Source organism: Narcine bancroftii, chromosome 2 (assembly GCF_036971445.1).
Source record: "Narcine bancroftii isolate sNarBan1 chromosome 2, sNarBan1.hap1, whole genome shotgun sequence".
NCBI lineage: Eukaryota > Metazoa > Chordata > Chondrichthyes > Torpediniformes > Narcinidae > Narcine > Narcine bancroftii.
In genome coordinates this window covers 88,747,997-88,771,248 of record NC_091470.1, presented here as the reverse complement: position 1 = coordinate 88,771,248, position 23,252 = coordinate 88,747,997, and the positions used below count along the sequence as shown (strand labels likewise).

General features: G+C 40.0%; 1 protein-coding gene and 1 non-coding gene across 3 annotated transcripts in view; one reads left to right on the top strand and one right to left on the bottom strand.

Moving 5' to 3' along the window:
• The window catches only part of LOC138753875 (cysteine-rich motor neuron 1 protein-like), a 300,852-nt gene that overhangs the window by 98,349 nt on the left and 179,251 nt on the right, over nt 1-23,252 (bottom strand). The gene's annotated exons all lie outside the window — the stretch shown is intronic.
• Nucleotides 5,159-5,269, top strand: LOC138755967 (U6 spliceosomal RNA). The gene has a single exon (XR_011352663.1). It is a non-coding gene; the product is annotated as a U6 spliceosomal RNA (small nuclear RNA).

The window sequence follows — 23,252 nt, the reverse complement described above, 5'->3', positions numbered from 1 at the left end:
TGTACTTGTACAGTAATTTTAATAAAGATTTTTTTAAAAATTCGTCATATGTGCAGATGGGTATAACTGGCACAAGTTAGAAGTCAAGGACTACGTGTATTTGGCCTTGTCAGCAACACTGATAAGTTGGCTTACACAGGTGCAGAGGGTATAACTGGCACAAGTTAGGACTACGTGTACTTGGCCTTGTCAGCAACACTGATAAGTTGGCTGACAGAGGTGCAGAGGGTATAACTGGCACAGGTTAGAAGTCAAGGACTACGTGTACTTGGCCTTGTCAGCAACACTGATAAGTTGGCTGACAGAGGTGCAGAGGGTATAACTGGCACAGGTTAGAAGTCAAGGACTACGTGTACTTGGCCTTGTCAGCAACACTGATAAGTTGGCGGACAGAGGTGCAGAGGGTATAACTGGCACAAGTTAGAAGTCGAGGACTACCTGTAGTTGGCCTTGTCAGCAACACGATAAGTTGGCTGACAGAGAGGAGGTTGGGAAGCTTGTCAAATTGTGTGAGAACTATTTGAGTCTCAATGAGAACAAGACAAAGGAGCTGACTGTGGATTTCAGGATGAAGGTCAACCACTCTCCTTTACACATCAACGGCTCCATCATGGGAGACTGTGGAGAACACAGTGCATATGGATGACCTACCCTGGACCCACGACACCTCCTCATTAGTCAGGAAGGCATACTTCTTAAGAAGGATGATGAGGGCAAGGCTACTGGCCTCCATCTTGACAACCTTTTACAGGACCACAATTGAGAGCGCACAGTCTGACTACATCATTGTGTGGGAGGGTAGCTTCAAAGCATCAGGCTGGGAGTCATTACAGAGGATCATCAAAATGGCTGATAAGTATAAAGGGGTCTCCCTTTCCTCCATTGATGACATTTATCAGGAGCGTTGCTTAAATAAAGCTCAAAGAATTATTTAGGACCCTTTCAATCCAACACACAGTATCTTTGACTCACTGCTGTTAAGTGGTGGTATGGGAGGATCAAAATCAGTTCTGCCAGGGTGGGAAATAGCTTCTACCCGCAGACTGTGAGATTGATGACTAGTATCCTGTAACCAAATAAATGATCCCAATATAATATATTTTTACAACTTTTATCTTTGCATGTGTGTGTACATGTGATCATTATGTGCTGTGTATTGTGTGTGTACTGTAATCTGGGGAACTGCTGTTTGGTCTGGTTGTATCTGTGCAATCACATAATAAATTTGAACTTCAGTATCTTCTGCCTGAAGGTAGCAATGTGAAGAGGCTGTGACTAGGGTGATGGGGGTCCTTTATGATGTGGGCTACCTTCTTGACACAGTGCCTCACATTGATGCCTGTAATGGATGGGTTTTGCATTGCCAAAGCAGGATATGATGCAAATAGACAGTATACCTTCAACAGTGCACGAGTAGAAATTCAATAGTTATCTGAGGACATGCCAAACCACCTCAGACTCCTTAGAAATTAGAGGTAATGGTGTGCCTTTTTCAGTTGCCAAGATAACCTGTCAGTCTGTTAACCAGAAGAATTTTTTTCATTGTACTGGTATAATGTGACAAATAAACTTAAACTAAACATTATCCAATTCTGTTGCTGTTCCTGAGTGTAGGGATTTGGGAGAAAATGTCATTATTTATTGAAACAATATAATGCCTTTTTAAACCAAATTAGAAAATTGTTTTCCTATTTAGTGAAACAGCAACAAATACATCTTCCACTGTCATGTGGAAGTAACACTGAACAATGGAGTAAGCAACTTAGTGCATTACTCTTGATTTCACAAAACTGTAAAGACAAGTTCAAGGAAGATGCTAGAGATCATACTTCAAAAGATTTGCATCTCAAATCCATTTGAATCCAAGCTCCAACTCTGCCCCAAGGAAACATTCCTCCAGAGTTGTTTGAATCTGGTGACATGAAGTTATCAATTGGTAATGGTTTTCATAGAGAAAAGGCAGCCGCATTTTTAAAACTTTGGGAGTCTGCTTCTTCTTCTTTGGCTTGGCTTCGCGGACGAAGATTTATGGAGGGGGTAAAAATCCACGTCAGCTGCAGGCTCGTTTGTGGCTGACAAGTCCAATGCGGGACAGGCAGACACGGTTGCAGCGGTTGCAGGGGAAAATTGGTTGGTTGGGGTTGGGTGTTTCCTCCTTTGCCTTTTGTCAGTGAGGTGGGCTCTGCGGTCTTCTTCAAAGGAGGTTGCTGCCTGCCAAATTGTGAGGCGCCAAGATGCACGGTTTGAGGCAATATCAGCCCACTGGCGGTGGTCAATGTGGCAGGCACCAAGAGATTTCTTTAGGCAGTCCTTGTACCTTTTCTTTGGTGCACCTCTGACACGGTGGCCAGTGGAGAGCTCGCCATATAACACGATCTTGGGAAGGCGATGGTCCTCCATTCTGGAGACATGACCCACCCAGCGCAGCTGGATCTTCAGCAGCGTGGACTCGATGCTGTCGACCTCTGCCATCTCGAGTACTTCGACGTTAGGGATGAAAGCGCTCCAATGAATGTTGAGGATGGAGCGGAGACAACGTTGGTGGAAGCGTTCTAGGAGCCGTAGGTGATGCCGGTAGAGGACCCATGATTCGGAGCCGAACAGGAGTGTGGGTATGACAACGGCTCTGTATACGCTTATCTTTGTGAGGTTTTTCAGTTGGTTGTTTTTCCAGACTCTTTTGTGTAGTCTTCCAAAGGCGCTATTTGCCTTGGCGAATCTGTTGTCTATCTCGTTGTCGATCCTTGCATCTGATGAAATTCTGCTTAAGAATATGTTAAATGATTTGCTTGTCTGAACTAAAATATAATTAGTTTAAGATGACATGATCAAAATAAAGAAGGTAAAATTCCACACCTACATAAAGTTATTGCAATTTTGATAACATACAACCAATGCACGAGAAATGGTCATAATCAGGTAACTGGATTCCATTTTATAAACGGATTCCTTTCTTTCCGTCTGCCTTGATTGCAAATATTTTGATCGACCTAGAAATTAGTATTTTTCCTCTGGAAACATGAGGTTGGTTTACATCAGGTTTACGATGCAAGTTTCTTAATCCACATCCCAAAGTACTTTGAAGCTGAGCTGCTCTGTACTGTATTATGGTAGTAACTTAAAATGCTGTTATTTGGCATTATTACAAGAATGACAGCTACATTTGAAAAGAGTGAAAGGAGTAGCATTTAACAAAGCATTCTTTTGTTTGACTTTCCTTGTTTAGTCACAATTGGCATGATTTGTGTACCCAATCAGGGTAAACGCTGGCCACATCTATCTGGCCTGGTTTGGTTTCAAGGCTGCCCAAATACTGCATTGAAAGATTTGATCCAAGGAAATAGTTCCAAGAGAGTGGTGAACTGGCCTTAGTTCACCGTGTTATTGTTCCATTGACACTGCCACTGAATTAGATGCTTTGTTGAACTCTCTGCCACTGAGATTTGACTTGATATGCTATCGTGTGTGAGATTGAATTGGGTTAAAATAAATGCAATGAATGAAATAGGAGGACAACATTTCCTTTCCAATCCCTGCGCCATTAATGTTTAGTAGTGCTGGAGACAGTTAACAAGCATGGCTGTGCTTGATTGTAGATCTCCGTCTGGTGACGGTTCGTACAGCTGTATAGTACCCTGTGTTGGAGGTGCATAGGGGCCAAAGCAGCAGCTCAGAGTCTTTGTTCCTTCATCCTGCAGGGTACCTGTGAGTTTCTGCAGAACAGCTTTCAGGCAGCTTTGGGGCTGATAACCTCCCTTTGAAGTCAGCCAACTTTATGATGTTGAAGAGTGGCACATAGCTTGCACCTACCAAATGCAATTTGTTTTAGTGATTTTGTTTGACTGAGCGATGATTGCTAGAACACCACAGGGTCTTTTACACAATCTGGAAAGGCAGATGGGATCATAGTTTAACTGCAAGTCTTCAGACAATACTGCAGTGTCTCAGCATTGCACTGCAATGATAGTTTGGATCAAAAATCCAAGTTTTTGGCCATTCAGAAGTAACAATGCGGAGTATATATAGAGCATGGAAAATACATAGACATGACAAAAGTGACAGATACCTTGCTGGAGAATGACCAGTACAACCCAAAGCAAGATATTGGAGGTGCAGAAATTATGAAAGTAATTAAAACTGAGAGCACTGATGGAAACAGACTGGAAGAAGAGGTAATAAAACAAACTTATTGAGCAATATATAATTTGGCATAGGTTATTATGTTATTAGATTTTGAATGTTTTTAGATGTTTATAAAGTTATTCATTGCAGTTGTACATTATTCAAAGCAATTTGGGATCACTTGTGGATAAGATGAGGATATCTCTCTTATTGTGCCATTGGGGAGCTTGAATGTAAGAAATCAGGTAGGTTCTGAACTGGAACCATTGAACCATAGAACACTGCACCATAGAAACAGACCTTTCAGCCTATCTAGTCTGGCTCCAAATAGCTTAATGGTGATGAGTAAGGAGAGAAGGGCCTCAGTCGGCGGAGGGGAGCCACGTAAATGAAGTTTGATGCAAGAGGGGCTGGCCTGAGAAAAGAATTAACCTGCTTAGAGAATGGTGTTATTTGAACAACAAGTTGGATAACGCTGCTCACACAGTCAGATAGCATCAATGAAAAGAGAAATCGTTAATGTTTCAGGCCAAAGAACAAAGAGAGAAATGTTGGTCTGGGCAGATGGAGAAGGATGGACAGAAGAATAAAGGGAATTTCTGTGAGAGGATGAAATAATGTGGAAATTAAGCTCCTTTGTCTGAGTAAATGTCGCCAATGTTGTCTAGTTTGGTAGATGATTCTTAGAACAGAATAACCTAATTATTTGGGCAAATATCTAAAGAAACATTGCACATTGCCACTCCATGCTCAGAAGGCACAAAACTACATCGACATATAACTGATAAATCGTAACAAAATATTTATTTTAAATTATATCTTTATGTTAATATTAGCTGAGTATTGTGTAAGTTTGTGCACCATGGTCTGGAAAAACATTGTTCATATGGTTGTACAGTCATGCGCCACATAACCTCCGTTTGGGGAACGTCCAGCTGCATATACACCTGTAGTTGGAACATAGTGAATGTACATGGAACGAGCTGCCAGACTAAGTGCAGAATCCAGGTCATCTGTATGGCTCAAAAGGCACTTAGTGCTTCTTCAGCAGAACATATACTGTCCTCAAATTGGAACGATACAGAGAAGATTAGCATGGCCCCTGCGCAGGGATGACACGCAAATTAGTGAAGTGTTCCATATTTTATAAAAAAAGACACTTAGATAGGGACATGGAAAGGGGAGGCTTAGAGATATATGGACAGAATGTAGGCCACTACAGCTGGCTGGTCAGCATGTTCAAGCAGCCGTGGTGGGTGAAGCACGATTAGAACAGCAGTCATGGGAATTGCCGTATTGGAGAAAATCTGCAATGAACTGAAGACAATGTATGAACATGAAGCTGAATGTAAACAGAGAGGTGGTAAATGTGGAAAAGAAAATCAATGTCCTATAACAATGTCCTGTTAAAGTCCAGGGGCACAAATTATATACAACCTAACCTTAGAAGGAAAGAGCTGAACTGGGACTGGAATCACAGCCAGATACATTAGCTGAAATATAGTACTGTATGTGTACAGTATCTTGATTATTTAGTCAATACAGATACACTACAGTATCCCATATAGCTTTGCTCAGTATATAATATGGTGTTCACACAACATTCAAATCGCACAACATCCAATTTCACAGAACGTACCATGGATGTTAAGTGACACATGACTGTATATGTACCATCAGATGGTAACAGACTTGAACTTGATGTGTGGAGTTGCAAATAACTTATTCAATTTTCAGAGCAGTTCCAGTTAAAAAAGAAATGAATGTAATCGGGTTTCTGCCTGAAACTAGCCAAAGCACAAAAATAAAGTGCTTATAAACTTTATTTTCAAAAGGTGTTCTCGGTCCCAAGATCTAGCCATTATCTTTCTAAAGATTTTAGAGATGTTATATTAAGCAAATTGATAAGGGTAGCACGATTTGCGGCTTGCATAGCTGTTAACCAACACTATTGCAGCTCCAGCGACTTTCAAATCCACATTATCCTGTGCCTGTTTTGGGTTTTCCTTCCATCCTCCAAAAATGCATGGAATAGGCAGGCTAATTAGGACCGCATTGGCGGCATAGGTTTCATCTTCTATGCTGCACCGTTAAAATAAAGAAATATAACCAGTTGCAATCTCGAGCTATGCCCTGCTAGCTGTAGGAGAATCAGTGCAAAAATACCATTTCTAATAACTGAGTGAATAAATAGAACATACCTTGGAATTAACGCAACAGCGTAGCAATATTTCAAATTAAACTCATTTCAGAATATATCTTTAAAAATGATTTGATTCCATGGAACACCAACTGGATCTAGATGGGACATGTACACAAACGCGCACATTGTGACTGCCAGTGGTTGCAGAGACAATTTGAATTGGCTTTTTTATCCTTAAATCACTGTGCAATTATTATCAGGGAATAAAAATAAATTAGATTTAAAATGAATCAGATCAGATTTATCTCAAATAATTTTGCCGTGTTAGATTATATATCACATATTGCCTAATAAATCACATCAATTTTTGTTTAGAGCATGATACTTCATTCAACCTGTTTAATACAATAAGGATCAGTGAAAGTTATGGAAAATGCTTGCAATATATTTCTCAATGATTATACCCCGATCAAATAGTGATTATTTTAAATTCCTTTTTTTTTGCGTCCTTTTACACTACACCCACATATTAGTTTAATGGGAGATCTGCCTTTTCAGTAAAAGTGTTCTAGAACCCATGGATTGCAGGTTTATCAATGCAAAAGATGAGATTGTAGTACCATATTTATTTAAAGAACCTAAGATGTAGCAAACATCTCAGTGCATTTCACATTTCAAATTTGACTTAGAGGTACGTTTCAAAGGAGAAAAGATTTAGGGATGGAAATGCAAAATTTAGGGATCTAAAGGTGAAAGGACAGCCATCAGATGATGGAGGATTTATCATGGGATTTCCCAGATGCAGAACAGAGCAGATTCCTCAGAGAATGAACGGATTGAAGGATATACCACAAGCTAGAAATGAAAAACGAATTGTTGGAAATATCAGTCAAGTGGAGAGAGAAAAACAGAGTGACTACCTTTGATCAGAACATCGATCAGAAATGCTAACTTTGCTTCTCCCTTCTCCTACCTGAATGCTGAATGATTTCCATCATTTGTTTCAATACAGGAATCCATTTGGCTCATTGGTTCCACTCCCCCTCCAACATCCCTGTAACTTAGCAATAATTGTCTCTCATTTCCCCTTCAACTCTCTTTTGATTCTTTTGTCACTAACCTGCATGGGGTGGGGTGGGGCGAGGGCGGATTTACAGCAGCCAATTAATCCAAGTGGCCACAAGGAGAATGGACAGTTTAAGCCACTCAGAACCCAGGGGAACCCAGGTGACAGCAGCATTCAATGCTGCATTTCCGTGTTTCCCTTTGCCAGTCTACTGGGCCACAACGCTGTGTTCATTTCTGCATAAGAGAAATCAGATTGGATAAGGTTACAGATGGATTTGAGAACATGAGCAACACTGATCAAACAGGGTGTGGCTTAATTGTGTATCAATATATGCCACCAAACACAGTTTGAGGCAAAGTGGAGGAGTTTTAGATTGTTTCTGATTTCTGGAGCAGAATATAAAAGATGGCTGTGGGTTCTCGAAACAGTTGAGAGTCAGCTTTCCTTTTTTAAGACACTGAGCTGGGTGGAAGAGTGAAGTTGTGAGGAACAGGCACATTTCATGTGACAGTCAGCATTACATACCCCCAGCGACCTGGGTTCAAATCTGGCGCTCTGTGCAAGGAGTTTGCATGTTCTCCCTGTGACCTACGTGGGTTTCTTCCACATTCCAAAAACGCAGGGGGTTGGTAGGTTAATTGGGTCTAATGGGTTGGCACAAGTGTCATTGACCGAGGGGGCCTTCTACCATCCTATATCGTTAAAAATTAAAATAAAATTCAAATTGCAATATAATCAGTGTTTTGGTTAAAAATATGGGAAAGTTTGAATACTTTTTAAATGATGGGTGACTGGAAAGTCAAAATTAACATTGAAGAACAGCAAACAATCAGGGGCTGAGTAGCCTGCTATCGCTTCTGATTCTTAGCCTTGAATGAACACAAAGGGTGGCAAAATCAAATCAGACATAGATGTTGGAAATGTGGATGGAGAGAGCCTGGTTAAATTCGCACAGATGCCAGCAAGAGGCACAGATGGGATGGCTAAGGGATGAAGTTGGCACCATGACCGTTTTGGTCTTCCTAACAAACAACCAAAGGAAACCTCTGCTTGGCATTATAGGGTGTGAGACAAGTGGTGTGACAATTTGGACAGCATGCTGGAGTCAAGTGATAGGGTAATGAGGATTTACTGGGTGCTAGTATGTTTACCTGCTACTATGTTTCTGAATAGTGCAATCCAGGAGAAGCATGAAAAATTGAAGTGAGAGCAAAGGAAATGTTCTTGGGGAGACACCATAGCTATCACAGAGAAAAGGCCTCTTAGGATATTACAACATAACAAGACAACACAGAAGCAGAAGTATCTCATCAATAGGCTGACCTTTAATCTCAGTAGTTCTTTTTTGCATTAATCCTTTATCCCCCGATTGCTTTCATGTCTAAAAAACATCTAAATACACAGCAACTAAGCCTCCACAGCACCTTCTGGGAGAATAAATGCAATGATTCACGATCCTCTAGGTAAAGGAATTTCTTCTGATTCTTGCCCTACATGCCAATCCTTTAAGACTATAACTCCTGGTTTGCAACACCCAATCAATTCCACACCTACCCTCTCCAAATGCATAAGAATTTAAAGTTTCAATAAGATCATCTTTCTTTTTTCTGAACTCAGTTCGGCGGGCAGCAACCTCCTTTGAAGAAGACCGCAGAGCCCACCTCACTGACAAAAGACAAAGGAGGAAAAACCCAACACCCAACCCCAACCAACCAATTTTCCCTTGCAACTGCTGCAACCATGTCTGCCTGTCCCGCATTGGACTTGTCAGCCACAAACGAGCCTGCAGCTAAGCCAAGCCAAAGAAGTAGAGAGAGCAATATTCCAGATGCAGTCTCATCAGTGCTCCTTAAGACTGGAATGAGGTACCTCCACTCTTTGTCTAAAACCCTCATGCAATAAAGGCTAATGTACCTAGTGTCCTAAGTGATTCTAATCAATGGAGTACCACAGGAATAAAGAAATGCTTGTTTTTTTTTGGGGGGGGGGATGTAAGAATCTTTAATGTACACTAAAAGTGAAACAGAGCAGTTGTTGGAAATTAGGGATGCACATGTGCTGTCTTGATGCAAGGTCCATGACTTTGTATGCTAATACCATTCCTGGAAGGAGGATACAATAAGGGAAGCTTGGAAACCTCTGACCATTATACATACTCAACAGAAGTGCCTTGCAAAATAGTACATTCTTTCACTGAATGAACTCTATTTATTTTAATTCTACCTCATGGGCCCATTTCAGCAGACAGAACAGCTTTTAAAGATACAAATGGTGATATATTTTCAATAACCGAGCAAAAATTGTCGCTTAATTTCAAAGAATGCGGTGCATTTTTAGCTACTTGGCAAGCTTCCAAATAGTATCTCACTTGGAAATAGTTCACATGGAATTTGAGAGCCAAACAGATGTGGATTTGGAAAATGTAAAAGTGACAAAAGGTTCAAAAGGTAGGTCATGAGAATGTAACCCACATTCATTGTAGTTCGCTTCATTTATTTGTTGTGCGTGGAGTACAGGGCCTTATATATACACAGGGCAATTTTTTTCAGGACTGTCAAATTCCTCTGGCAGGTGTGGCACAGCAGCAAGATGTCTGGTCCCAAGGCATAAAATAGTTTGGTTGTGTTCACAATCATTTGACAAGTTTGGGAAAAGGGAAGGTTTTCCTTTTTTTAAAAAATTAATTTCAACTGAAAGATCCTCTGTTCAAAGTTGTGCTGTTTTCTACCCCCACTTTCATCAGTGCATGTTCCCCCTGAACTGCTAATCACACACTGCCCGTAGAGTTCCTATTATCCAACCTTATTAATTTTGGGGTTATAAATCGTTCCAATTAAAGAAAAAAAATCAATTGCAATTATTTTATCATTTGGAGGAAATAAAACACTTGGGAGTTTCCAAATAAGTACAATTTATGAAGCAATTGGTCTGCAACTTTGACATGACATCTGCTAACCAGCAAGCGCTTCAGCATTAAAGTTACTGTTGCTTGTATAAGGTATACAATGTGCCCATTGATAAATCCTCTGTTTTGACTGACATTATGCTTGAATGTGTGATGCATCTGTACTGAACCCTGGCCAAAGCAAGCCTTGCTTTCGCGCACTGGTTATCAGGCCAGGCAGATTCGAAGTATTCTCAAAGTGAAATCTCAGGCTGCAATCTGTAGCATCACTGATATATTAAAGTAACTCGAGCTTACGAAAATTTGGATGGGAAATTGCAGCTTTGAACATTGGCACCCTTTGTATTTTTTAACCACTTTTAATTAAAAGAAAATCTAAATGTTGACCAATAAAGTGGGGAAGCAATAATGGGATTTCTCAGAAACAATAAAATTTGGCAGTCCTTTAGAAATACTCTTGCACTCCATGTGAATTTGGAGCTAATTCATAAATTTCCATTGAGCTGGTGACAATATCTTAGCAGTGAATGTTATTAAGCAGACTTGACCAGAATGCGGCTCCTAAAGCTGGCAATTGGCCTCTTGAAGCCCAAGTAATTAAGTCCAATATATGCATATTATTTGCAACATTTAATCTGTTTGAATTTTGTTGACCTGCAGGTTTTGTAAAGGCTATTTTTTTTTCAAATATCACTGAAGTCAACACCAGAGTTAACAATTAATTATTTAATAATATCTGAAGCAAAGTCCATTTTAAAAGTTTTAATGTTAACATTTGAAGGCCTTTCTGTCCAACAAACCCCTCTACATTTTTGGAGGGTGGGAGGAAACCAGAGCACCAGAGGAAAAACCATACAGGACACAGAAAATACCAACTCCTTACAGACAGCGCCGGATTCGAACCCTGTTTGCTAGCGCTGTAACAGCTTTGCACTAACCATGTCAACCAAACTGTGACCAACAGGACAATAGTTTTAAAACTATATTTTGAAGAGTATGAGATATTACATTTAATAAATGTGTGATATCTTATTAGGTCAGAGAAGTGAGAAAGATCTAAAATTCTCTGATCTACGTCAAGTTAACTGGAATTATGTTTGTCAATTATCAAACGTACATATTTTGTGGTACAGTCTGTGAAATAGCCCACAGATGACCAAATGGAATTGTATTTATTAAGATCAACCATCCAGTGAGATACAAAAGGAAGGCAAATACATTCAGGAAAGGGGAAAGTTATTTGGTCATCATTTATCTGGACATGCTTATGTAGATGAAGGGTAATGAGGAGATCCTCACAGACAATGATTGAACCATGGAACATTACGGCACAGAATATGCTCTTCAGCACATCTAGTTTGTGCTGAATATACTATCTGTTGACAAGCTCATTTCCAAATACCTCATTCTCATCTTTGTCCTTGCCTATTTTCAACCATCTCCTGGCTTACTATCCACTGCCACTTTCAAGCTCCTGACTGCCTATATGCAGATGCACGATCAGATATCCAACCTATGGATGGAGGGAGATCAGTCTTCAGCCCCGAGACCTAAGCCCAAACTCACTGGTCCATCTGACATAGAACTGAGCTCCCCTCAGCTTCCTCCCTCTCCAAATCAGCTGTAACCTCCATCTTACCATATTGTAAACCCTCATTCATACCCTAACCAATTACAGAATTGACCACATTTAATTCACTCCATCATAAATTTCAGCTCTTTTGAAGCACTAATAACTGAAGCACTAATATTTTCTGAACCAACCACCCATCAAGACCTGGCGGAGGTATGTAGAGGTGAGGCATCTTTTAAAGTTGATCATAATTTCTTAATTTTTAGAAGCTGCCCAACATAATTTTCCAGACCTAATCTTTTCCATTGATAATTTTCTCAGCTCTCTTCATGCAGCCTGTGTCTGCTCATCCCAAACCAACCTGTTTGATCAAGTTCTTTGTGACTTCTCTTAACCAGTCTCAAATTATTAGTATATAATTGGAAGTGATTGTAACCCAAATTAAAAGGTGTCACACCAATGGTTGTTTGATATAATGGTCCATTTTACTCATGTCTTGAACATGAGAACATTTGAGGTGAATTGTATCACAGTTAACAAGTCGGCTGAAGTGTTTATCCTTGTTCCTGAAGAGATCAATAATTACAGTATAAGTCTTCAGGAACAATTTTCTCTAACATTATAATGTTCTGCCTCAACACTATTATAAAAAAAAATGAGATCAGAGGTTCCTTGCAAACAGATTTCCTGTCGAACTGATATGATTATATCATCCACCACTGAAGTGGTATTTTGTGAGGATGGTGTACAGAAGAAAAGACCAGAATTATTGTTTATAGACTGAGCAGCCTCAGAACACAGAACATGGGATGCAATAAGGCACACTGGCTCTTCAACCTGCTCCACATCATGGCTGAACTGGTCTTGGCCTCATCTCTTCTCGGGTGCATTCCCTAGAACCCACGTTCCTGTCAAGAGCAAAGATCTGTTTGTCTTGGCATTGAATAACTTCCCAATTCAGCCTCCCCAGCCCCCCTGTGGTAGTGAATTTCAAAGATTCACAATGCCGAAGGAGTCATGGAAGACTGGGCGATTGTTATTGTGGTCCTGTCGTGGTTGAGTGCACACCTGTGTTGGGAACAGTCCCCTGGTTCAAAAGGGCAGTGGTTAAAAATCTGAAACCAACACCAGTGATGGGGAAGTTGTTGAAGTTCCTGAGGGACAGGATTTGTTCACTTGGAAAGCTAGGGATTGATTGGAAGATGGAGGCGCTGCCGGAGCTTCTGTAACGGCAGCACTTCTGCTGGTGTGGACCTATAGAGAGCAAGGAGTGGAGTCTCAGTGCTCCTGTAGGGTCCAATTGCCTACCCTGACTGTTGTTAGCTCAGTACAGGCTTTAAATTGCCTGTATATGGAGCTGACAATGGTTTATTTTAAAATATGTGACCACAGGGTCTGCACCCAAGATGGCGGCACTTATGATTAGCAGCAGCCACGAAGGGTTCCAGACTCCAGGGAAGCAGAAGACTGGTGCAGGCACCAGAAACTAGGGAGACCACCTCCTGCACCACTCTCCCACCCCCCCCCCCCCACCAGTTTGAGAAGGAGAAGCAGAGGAGACAACCCACGGGATGGTGATCATGGCAACAGACCAGTCAGGTGTTCTTCAATTGAAGAAAGGCATAGGCGGCATGCTATTGGTGACTCAAGCTGAGGAACCTACTCGGGGTCTAGGCTGCTGGTGAAGGTGGTCAAGGGATTCACATCGGGCTGTGGACTGCTGGAGACTGGCTCAATAAATGGCTGAATGGGTACCAGGAACTGGAATGCAAGAGAGTGCAGAGGGCACTGAAGTGTCCCTGAACGTGTTGGAGGTTTGAATCTGGACCTCAGGCTAATGATGATTTGGATGGGCTGCAGACGTGCTGAAGGTGAATCCACGGACATTCAAGGACTTTGAGGGTACTCCTTCTCTGACTATAAGAGGCACTTCAATTTCTGCCAATGGCGAATCTGTCTGTCTTAAAGAAGGCAAAAACAAATTCTGTGTAATATTGCATTGTCTTTATTATTTATCAATAAATTGAATCTCGACTGGAAAAAAATCAGCACAGCTTTCTGTGGGGGAAATTACAGCTCACAAATCTGATTTTCTTGGAAGAGGTAACCATAGAAGAGGATGATGGTCAGGCAGTAGAAATTGTCGATATAGACTTTTTTTACTAGGTCCTGCAGGGTAGGTTGTTCTAGAAGGCAAAGAGATCCAACAATTGTGGTGAACTGGATCCAAAATTGACCAGGTGTTAGGAGACAGAGACTAGTGATTGAAGGTTGTTTCTCTGACTTGAAATCTGTAACCAGTGGTGTACTGCGGGGATTGGTGCTGGGACTATTGTTATTTGCAATACATATTAGTGTGGCATGGTTAGTGTAGCAGTTAATGCAGCGACCCGGGTTCGAACTTGGCGCTGTCTGCAAGGAGCTTGTACCTTCTGCCCATGACCTGGGTGGGCTTCTTCCCACCTTCTAAAAACATAGGGGGTTGGTAGGTTAATTGGTTGGCATGGTTGTCATGGACTGGAAGGGCCTTCTATCATGCTGTGTCGTTAAAAATTAAAATAAATAAAATTCAAATTGCAATATAGAGTGGAAATGAGAAATCAGTGTTTTGGTTGAAAATATGGAAAAACAAATACTTTTTAATTGATGGGTGACTGGAAAGTGTTCATATTTGTAGGAAACTTTGAACATGATTCACAAAGTTAACATTCAGGGGCTGAGTAGCCTGCTATCACTGCTGCTTCTTAGCTGTGAATGAACACAAATCGCAGAAGAATCAAATGTGTTTTAGAATCTTGCATTAGAATCTGGCACTAAATGTAAGGACTTTGCACCTTCTCCCTATGACCTGCGAAGGTTTCCTCCGGATACTCCGTTTTCCTCCCACCTTCCAAAACGGACGGTGTTTGTAGGTAGTTTGGCATATTTGGACTGCACGGTCTTGTGGGCCAGAAAGGCCTGTTATCATCCTACATCACTAAATTAAAAAAAAAATTAGAAGGAATGATTAAAAAGAATGCAGATGACACATGTGGAACCATACATTGGAGGGCTTAAGCACAAGGATATTCTGGGTCTGTTTCCCCTGGAGGAAAGAAGCCTGAGAAGTAATGGTAAAAGTATATACAATTATTTAAGGCATAGATAGTATGGATACAAGTGCTTCCCATGAGAAAGGTGTGTAAAACCAGAGGGTATGGCTTCAAGGTGAGAGTGAGAAATTAGAAAGGGGATCCAAGGGGTAAATTTTTCACACCAAGAATAGTTGATAACTGGAATGAGGATGTATGAAGGCTGAAACAGTAACACCGCTGAAGAGGTATTTGAATGAACAGGTCCTGGATTTTGAATTAATGTAGGTCGATGGGATCAGTATAAATAGTCAATATGGCTGGCATAAAAACAAGCCTGTTTCTATGGTGCATTCCATGACTCTGGGACAGGAGAGTCTGGAACTAGTGGTCACAGGTTTAAGGTGAGAGGGGAGATCTTAGGAGCAAACTTTTCTCACAGAGGATGGTGAATATTTGGAACAAGCTGCCAGAGTACATGGTGGTGGAAGATATTGTAATAACGTTTAAAAGGCATTAGTTCAGGAAAGAAGTAGAGGGATGTGACCCTAATGGACAGCGAGGAAGATTTTCAAAGCTTGCAGAGGGATCTGGGAGAATGAGCCAAAAAATGGCAGATGGAGTTTAATGCAGACAAGTGTGAGGTTATGCATTTTTGAAGGGCAAACCAAGGTAGGACATACATAGTAAATGGTAGGGGACTGAGGTATGCGGAAGAACAAAGTGATCTGGGAATATAGATACATAATTCTCTCAAAGTGGCATCAAAGGTAGACAGGGTTGTAAAGATAGCTTTTGGTATCTTGGCTTTCATAAATTAAAGTATTGAGTACAGAGGTTGGGATGTTATGGTGAGGTTCTATAAGACATTGGTAAAGCCAAATTTGGAGTAATGTGTGCAGTTCTGGTTGCCAAACTACTGGAAGGATATCAATAAGATTGAAAGAGTGCAGAGTAGATTTACTAAGATGTTTTGGGTCTTCAGAAGTTGAAGTACAGGGAAAAATTGAACAGGTTAGGACTTTATTCCTTGGAGCAAAGAAGAATTAGGAGATTTGATAGTTTACAAGATTATGAGAGGCATGGACTGAGTGGATGCAGGTAGGCTTTTTCCACTTAGATTGTGAGAGATAAATAGAAGAGGTCATAGTTTTAAGCTGAAAGGGGAAAGGTTTAGGGGGAACATTAGGGGAAATTTCTTAACTCAGAGTGATGGGAGTGTGGAATGAGCTGCCATCTGATGTGGTGAATGCGGGCTCCATCTTAAGTTTCAAGAATAAATTGAATAGATACATGGATGGGAGAGATCTGGGGGGGGTTATGGAATGGGAGCAGGTCAATGGGTATAGCGGAATAATGGTTGGCACAGACTATTTTCTGTGCTGTAGTGTTCTATGTTTCTAATGAAGTTACATGGAACCAGCATAGACAGCCACCACAGTTGGCATGGACACAGTGAGACAGAAAGGCCCATTTCTATGCTGTACAATTCTATTATTCTATTCCTCTCTCAAGTAGGCAATCCCTTATTCTGAAACCATGGCCCTCTCTAGATTTGGTCCATGAAGGGAAACATTCTCTTAGCATTTACCCTGAGAACCAACATTAGAATATTATATATTCCAACAAAGTAACTTCTCAAGCCCAATCTGTTCAAACTTTCTTCATAAAAATCTCTTAATTCCAGGAATCAACCTAATGGACATTCTCTGATCTACTTAAAGGATCAGAGCATATGTTGTACTTCTATTATGGTCTCATCAACGATCTGTACAGCTACAGAAATGTTTCCTTTCTTTTAGATTTCATGTCCTTTGAAATAAAGGACTACATTCCATTTGCTGTCTTAAAATGTTTCTGCAACCTTATGGTTCACATCTGAAGAAACCTAAATTCCTCCACACCACTGCATTCTGTGTAATGTCTCTCCAATTAAACAACATTCACCTTTTATACTCTTCCTGCTGAAGTGGATGCCCACATTTCGCCATAATATACCACATCTGCCCAGATTTTTCCCACTTGCATAATCAAACTGTCTATTTTTTGGACTATTATCAGCCTCACATCTTGTTTTCTAACTTGCCTCTGATTCATTGGCAAACGGCAAAAAATGTATTCAATCCATTGATCTAAGTCCTTGGCACAGATCGTAAATAGTTGAGGCTTCAGCACAGACAGGCACCCTACTAGTTAGAGCTTGCTAACTTTAAAATCAACTTTTTACTCTGACTGTTATCTATTAGTCAACCTTCTGTTCATCTCATCATGATGAAACATCTTCGACCTGAAAGATTAACTCTTTCCGCAGACATTGCCTGACCTGCTGATATATTCAATGTTATCTCTATCCTCATAACGTCATATGCCTTCAGCTCAAATCTTGTGCAATAATCTTTCAACCTTCACGACTTCCAAAAACCAAACCTTTCTTTCTCCCACACCCCATCTTCTTACATCCTGCTGAAGCATTAGTAAACTTGTCAAACTTCATAGCCCTTTTATAAAACCACACCTGATCTACTTTATTATGATTGTCTAAATGCGCTGCCTCTGCTTCCATGTAATGGATACCAACGTTTTCCCAATGGTATAATTCAGGCCAGCTTTTGTTTTTGGTCCCTTTTTCCTCAAACGGAAGTATTAAACTTGCAGGTTCCCTGTCTGCTAAGATCTTTCCAGAATTTGGGGAATTTTGCAAGATCTCAACCAGTACATTCACATTCTCCGTGGTCACCCCTCTGGCCACCCTAGAATGCACACCATCATGTCCAGGAGCCTTATCAGATTTTAATAGAAGCAGTTTATCAGGTAAACATTCCCAGGTTAATTTCTTGAAGTTTCTCTCTTCCATTTGTCCCCAGATTGTCTGCTATTATGGGGCCACCTTTAGAATCACTTGCCTTCATTTGTTTAAAGCCTCTGTCATCTATTACATTTCCCATTCACCTCCAACGTCTACCAGTGATTCTTTATAGTGGTTGCATTTTATCTTTACCTTTTAAAACATGTTTAGAAAATTTTGCTGGGCCTTTCATTGTGGGTTCAAAGTTGCTTCCCAATGCAAGTCATAAAAATAAATGTTAACCACAATAGTGGTGCAATGTTCACCAATTTTACTTGGCAATATTAATCAGGAATTTACAAACTGATTTTTGAAGGGATTAGTGGAAATACAAGTCTAATACGCTGAAAAACTGCAGGGAACTTTCAGAATTTCAAGAATTAAAAGCATTAAAAAATATTTTTTCAAGAATCAAATGGGAGGTTCTTCTGGACCATGAATGAACAAAGGCTGCTTAACATTCATTGCTGTTTCTGCATTGTTTATGAAAAGATTACTGTTCCAAGTGCCATATAATCTGCCTCATAACTATTAATCATTGTACTTTGTAATTTGGCAATGGTTTTTGTCAGTATCTTTCAATTTGAAAAAAAAACACACCTTACATCAATAAATCTGCACTCAAGTCAAAACTGATTTTCCCATTCAACATTGTAAATTGTTTGCTTCCCCCTCCACCCCCCGCCAAAACAATTCTGCATAATAAACCCAACGTTGTACGTCCAGTGAAGAAAGTCTCTGACCTGCTGCCAGCTTTCAACGACAACTCGGTGGATATTTGGGAACACTGGGTGAAGGTGGCAGCATCCTACTGACAGGAAAACTGCACTCATACCGGCATTTAGACTGGGAAATCTGCCCACCAAGGCTGCGCATGTCCAGGGGGTCCATTGATTTTAATGGGGAAAATTTGCTGGAAACAGAAAGGTTACATACTGCCTAATTTCTCTCTTTTTCGGTTTGATTTAAGTGCATTTCATTGTTTTTAAACACTTCCCTGAGTTTCTGAGTTAAAAAAAAAACCAAAGTGCATACTTTTGAAAACATCTTAATTTTTTATAGTTTAATCGGACTTGTCAGCCACAAACGAGCCTGCAGCTGACGTGGACTTTTACCCCCCTCCATAAATCTTCGTCCGCGAAGCCAAGCCAAAGAATCACTTTGCACGTTCAGGTGATCACTTGTGTTCAGGGATATTTACAGATGTTGAATTATCCTGACAAATTAACCAGCAAAATGACAACTGTTATTCTGGGCTTGAGATTTATCAGTGGTTAAATCTGAAAGTCCACATGTTACAAAGATGACTTCTTGGCAGAAGATTTCTCCAGGTAACAAACGACTTTCAATAGGAAAACAATGTTGGGGGAGGGGAAGACTGTTAAAATCCAGGCCAATGCACTTGATTGGTAGTGAAGTGAAATGACCTGAACTAAACAATGACAAACATTCATTGACTCTACAGCACTTTATACTTGAAGATACGGTAATTCTGGAAAATTAAAAGAATCAAATGGTCTAACATATCCTGAAAATTTCCACTGCTGTATGTATCCCAAATATTCCACTCTTATATTTCGGACTTGTTGCACAAAAAAATCTAGAGACAATCCACCGTTGCAGTAAAACTGCAACTTTACCTGCTGGCAATACATAACTAACCTTTTAAACTTTACAATCTAATTTTTGGCGAATAGCATTGAGACTGGGAACTGACCTAGGGCTATATTTTCAACATCTGGAATCGCTTTTCTCAACCTAATTACTAATTTCAAGCTTGAAACTGTAAAATGCATCAGCAACAATCATTTGATCGTAATTCATTATTTCAAATTATTTTTTAAAACTGCCTATCAGAGCTTTACGATCCGAACAAAAAGTCACCTTTTAGGATGCAGCAAAAAACACGACGCTGGAGAAACTCAGCAGGTCAGATAGTGTCGTTATGTAGCAAAGATAAAGATTCATAACCAATGTTTTTGGCTTGAGCCCTTCATCAAGGTTTGATTTTGCTCATAAAGGGTCTGTTTGACCTGCTGAGTTTCTCCAGCATTATGTTTTTACTAAGTTCCTTCTCATCTCAATCTAAGGAAAAGACCTCCCTCCTCTGATTTTAGACTCTCCCCCAATCAAACACTCATCCAACTTCAAAGAATATGTGATTTTCTTCATTAAATCATCTCTCAAATTGGAAAAGTTGTGGAATTGATTCATTCCATTCTAATACATAAACCTGTAAATTAGCAATCATCCTACTCAACCTTTGTGGCCCCAACTGTCAGCTCTGGATGTCGTTCTATAGTTAAGGACCCAGTTCTGCACATATCACACAAGCAAGTTCACATCAAAGGTCTGTATAACTGTTGCCAGATTTAGTTGTGGAAGGTTTTCAGTAGAGGAACAAGGCAAATGTTCAATGGGTCTTCCAATCATTTCTATACAAGACAATCAGATACCTCTGAATATAAACATTGACATTTGAAGACACTTTAACCACTCAACATTTCAGATGCCACATTTTTTTTCTGGTTAACCAGTCCATATTCATTTGCCATTATTTTGCGACCCTCTTCACTGTTTTCCATCTAGTTTACATTGTCATAAAATTAAATTTTATACATCTTCCCTCATTTAAACATTTAATATCATATCTCTCCACTCTTGCATTTGAAAATTAAATGCTTATTCTTTTTCTCCTTGAATCCCATGCTAATATATTAGCCCCATTCCCTTGAACCATAAATCTTCTTTTACAGCTTTCTCTGTGGCATTTACAGAGTATACTGTATCAGCTTATCCCTATATCTACCTTTCTAGTTAATATTTTGGAAACTTGAATAGATTTGGTAAACTCCATTTTACTTCCATAAATGTATGTGGACGTTCCCCATCCATTGAGATTTTCCAAATACTTTGTTAACATATCCAATATATTTTAATTCTTATATGTATTTTTCTTACTAGTTTTGCCAAGCAAATAGTTTCCTAGTTTCACTTTCATTTTCTTCGAAAGCAAGAATAAAATTGCTACTTTACAATCTGCAGGGGCTATTGTAGAATTAAGGAAGATTAAAATGATGTTTCTACTATTTCTGAGCCCAAGATCTTGTAACCCAATAATGCGGGCATGAGATTCTGGATTATTTGTTGCCTTTATGACTAATGTCTAGGTCCTTATCTGAATAAACAATACATCTGCCTTGTATTTTTATTGTGGGTACCTAATTCAATCCGGAATGCTTTGGCTGGCATTCCTATTTATCCAATCACAATCATTTGGAGTTAAGAAAGGGCAAAGTTCGAGTCTTCGGCTTCTCTGTTTGGAAGCCAGACCGAATAAGTAATGTATAAGTTAGAAAATAGATAGGAGGGGATTATATCTCTGCTTCGTCCCAAACACTTTCCACGACAGAGCTCCAAACAATGAATCTGCTTTGGGAGTCAGGTGTCGGGATTCAGAACAATGTGGCTTGCTCATTGGAGTTGACCAAGTGTGAATAGGGATTCAACACTGGGAATATTAACTTGGGAGAAGATGCTCATACTAGTTTGCCTGTGGATTTGAAAGATTTTATAGAGCTTGCCTGGATGATTTTGCCCAGTGCTTTGGTATAGGTAACCATTGACTCAGAAGGATGCAGGAGAGTCGAGATTACTAGAGGTTTATTTCAATAACACTGAGTATTAGAGAATATTGCTCACCGAGATGAAAAATCTTCATCTTGATACATTGCATTTTCTCAGGCAATGGGTTGGGATAGCAAAGTGATTCATATCTTCATTCAACAAAAATATGCTTCAATGTCATTCGTCTATCTAAAAACCAAACTTCTTCCTAGCTGTAAGTACAGCTCAAAAGGTATCTTTATTTGCATCAATACAATTCACACGTTCTACTGGGACAGCTGCATTGATTTTTTTTTAATGTCTATTTACTGCCGTGTTTACTTCTCACAGACACAGAACTGGTGAATCATGTGAACCATGTGAATCACAGAAGAATCATGTTATTAAATTTTTTCTGTGATTACAGATGCCATCTTTAGTTTTGATGCAACTGAAGCTTTTTCAAAGCCAACTTTGAATATTAAAGTTCAAAAAATTAAAATCAACCCAATCTTTATTGAGAAAATGCAAGTTGGAGTGAGCAGTAGCTGTGCAAACCCTTGGGGTGCTTGACCGTTCAGTACTCTGACCGATTCTTACTATGCAGCTGGAATTCTATAACCTCTGATTTTCTTGGGACCCACTAAATGAGTTTTGAAGTAAGCTCTGATTATTTACAAACTTTTCCTTATAAAAGTATTTCTCCTCATCCTACTTATAATTGGCTGACCCTTTATCTTGAAACTCTGCCTACAGTTCTCCACTCTCCATCAACTTCTGCATACCTATCTTGTTACTCCCAAAGGAATGCAGAAGGCTGTAGAAGGTAGCATCACAGGCCCCAAGCTCCCAGACATCATTGTGTGGCGTTGCCTCAAGAAGGCAGCCAACATTACAAAGGACCCCTATGACCCTGGTCACAACCTCTGCACTATGTCTGAAGGCCAGCTGCACTAGGTTCATGAACAGGTTCTTTCCAACATCTATCAGGCTCTTGAACCTCTCAACTCTAATTAGGGACTGCTCCAACACTTCAGAAGGACTGTTACAAGTCGATTGTTTTTGCACTAGGATTACAGTGAATATTTATTATCTACCTCTCATGTTTTTATTGTCTTTTTTAAATCAATTAAGTTAACCATCACAGTTTTTTTTAAATCTAAGCATCTGTTTGCCTGCTGTAAGAATTTTGGTGCATGCATACATTGTATAAACTCGTCATCATTATCAGAATCTCTATGTCTCAGTAAGGCCACCTTACAGTCACCAATTCTATTGAGTTTATCTCAGTAGGTCAGCTCCTGCATCCTATTATTGCAAGAAGTTAAGGATATATGAAACAGGGCACAAGTAGGTCAATTGGCCACTTAAGTCTATGCAGCAGTTAAGATCATGGCTGAATCGATACTGTACTGACTCAAATTATGTCCTTCCTTCAGATCAAAACAACACTCCATATTTAAACATTTAATTTAGACATACATTACAGTAACAGGCCCTTCCAATCCACGAGCCTGTGCCCCCCAAACGCACCAAATAACCTACAATTCCCCGTACATTTTTGAAGGATGGGAGGAAACCGGAACAGCCTGAGGAAACCCACACAGACACAGGGAGAATTCTTACAGATAGCGCTGGATTCGAACCTGGGTCGCTGGTGCTGTGATAGCACTATTCTAACTGTGCCACCTGTATAAATTTAAACTTCAAGGGAGTCGAGGTGTGGGAAAACAAAATTAGATCAGCCAGGATCTTACTGTTTGGATTAGCCGACTGATGCTTTCGTTTTCTTTTGCTCTTAAGTCTGTTGTAGTGAAGGCCAACATTCCACTTACTAATTGATTTCTGTAACTGCTGGCTTAATTTTTGAATTCCATGGACTAGTAAATCCAGATTTACCTGTAACATTTACCAGGTT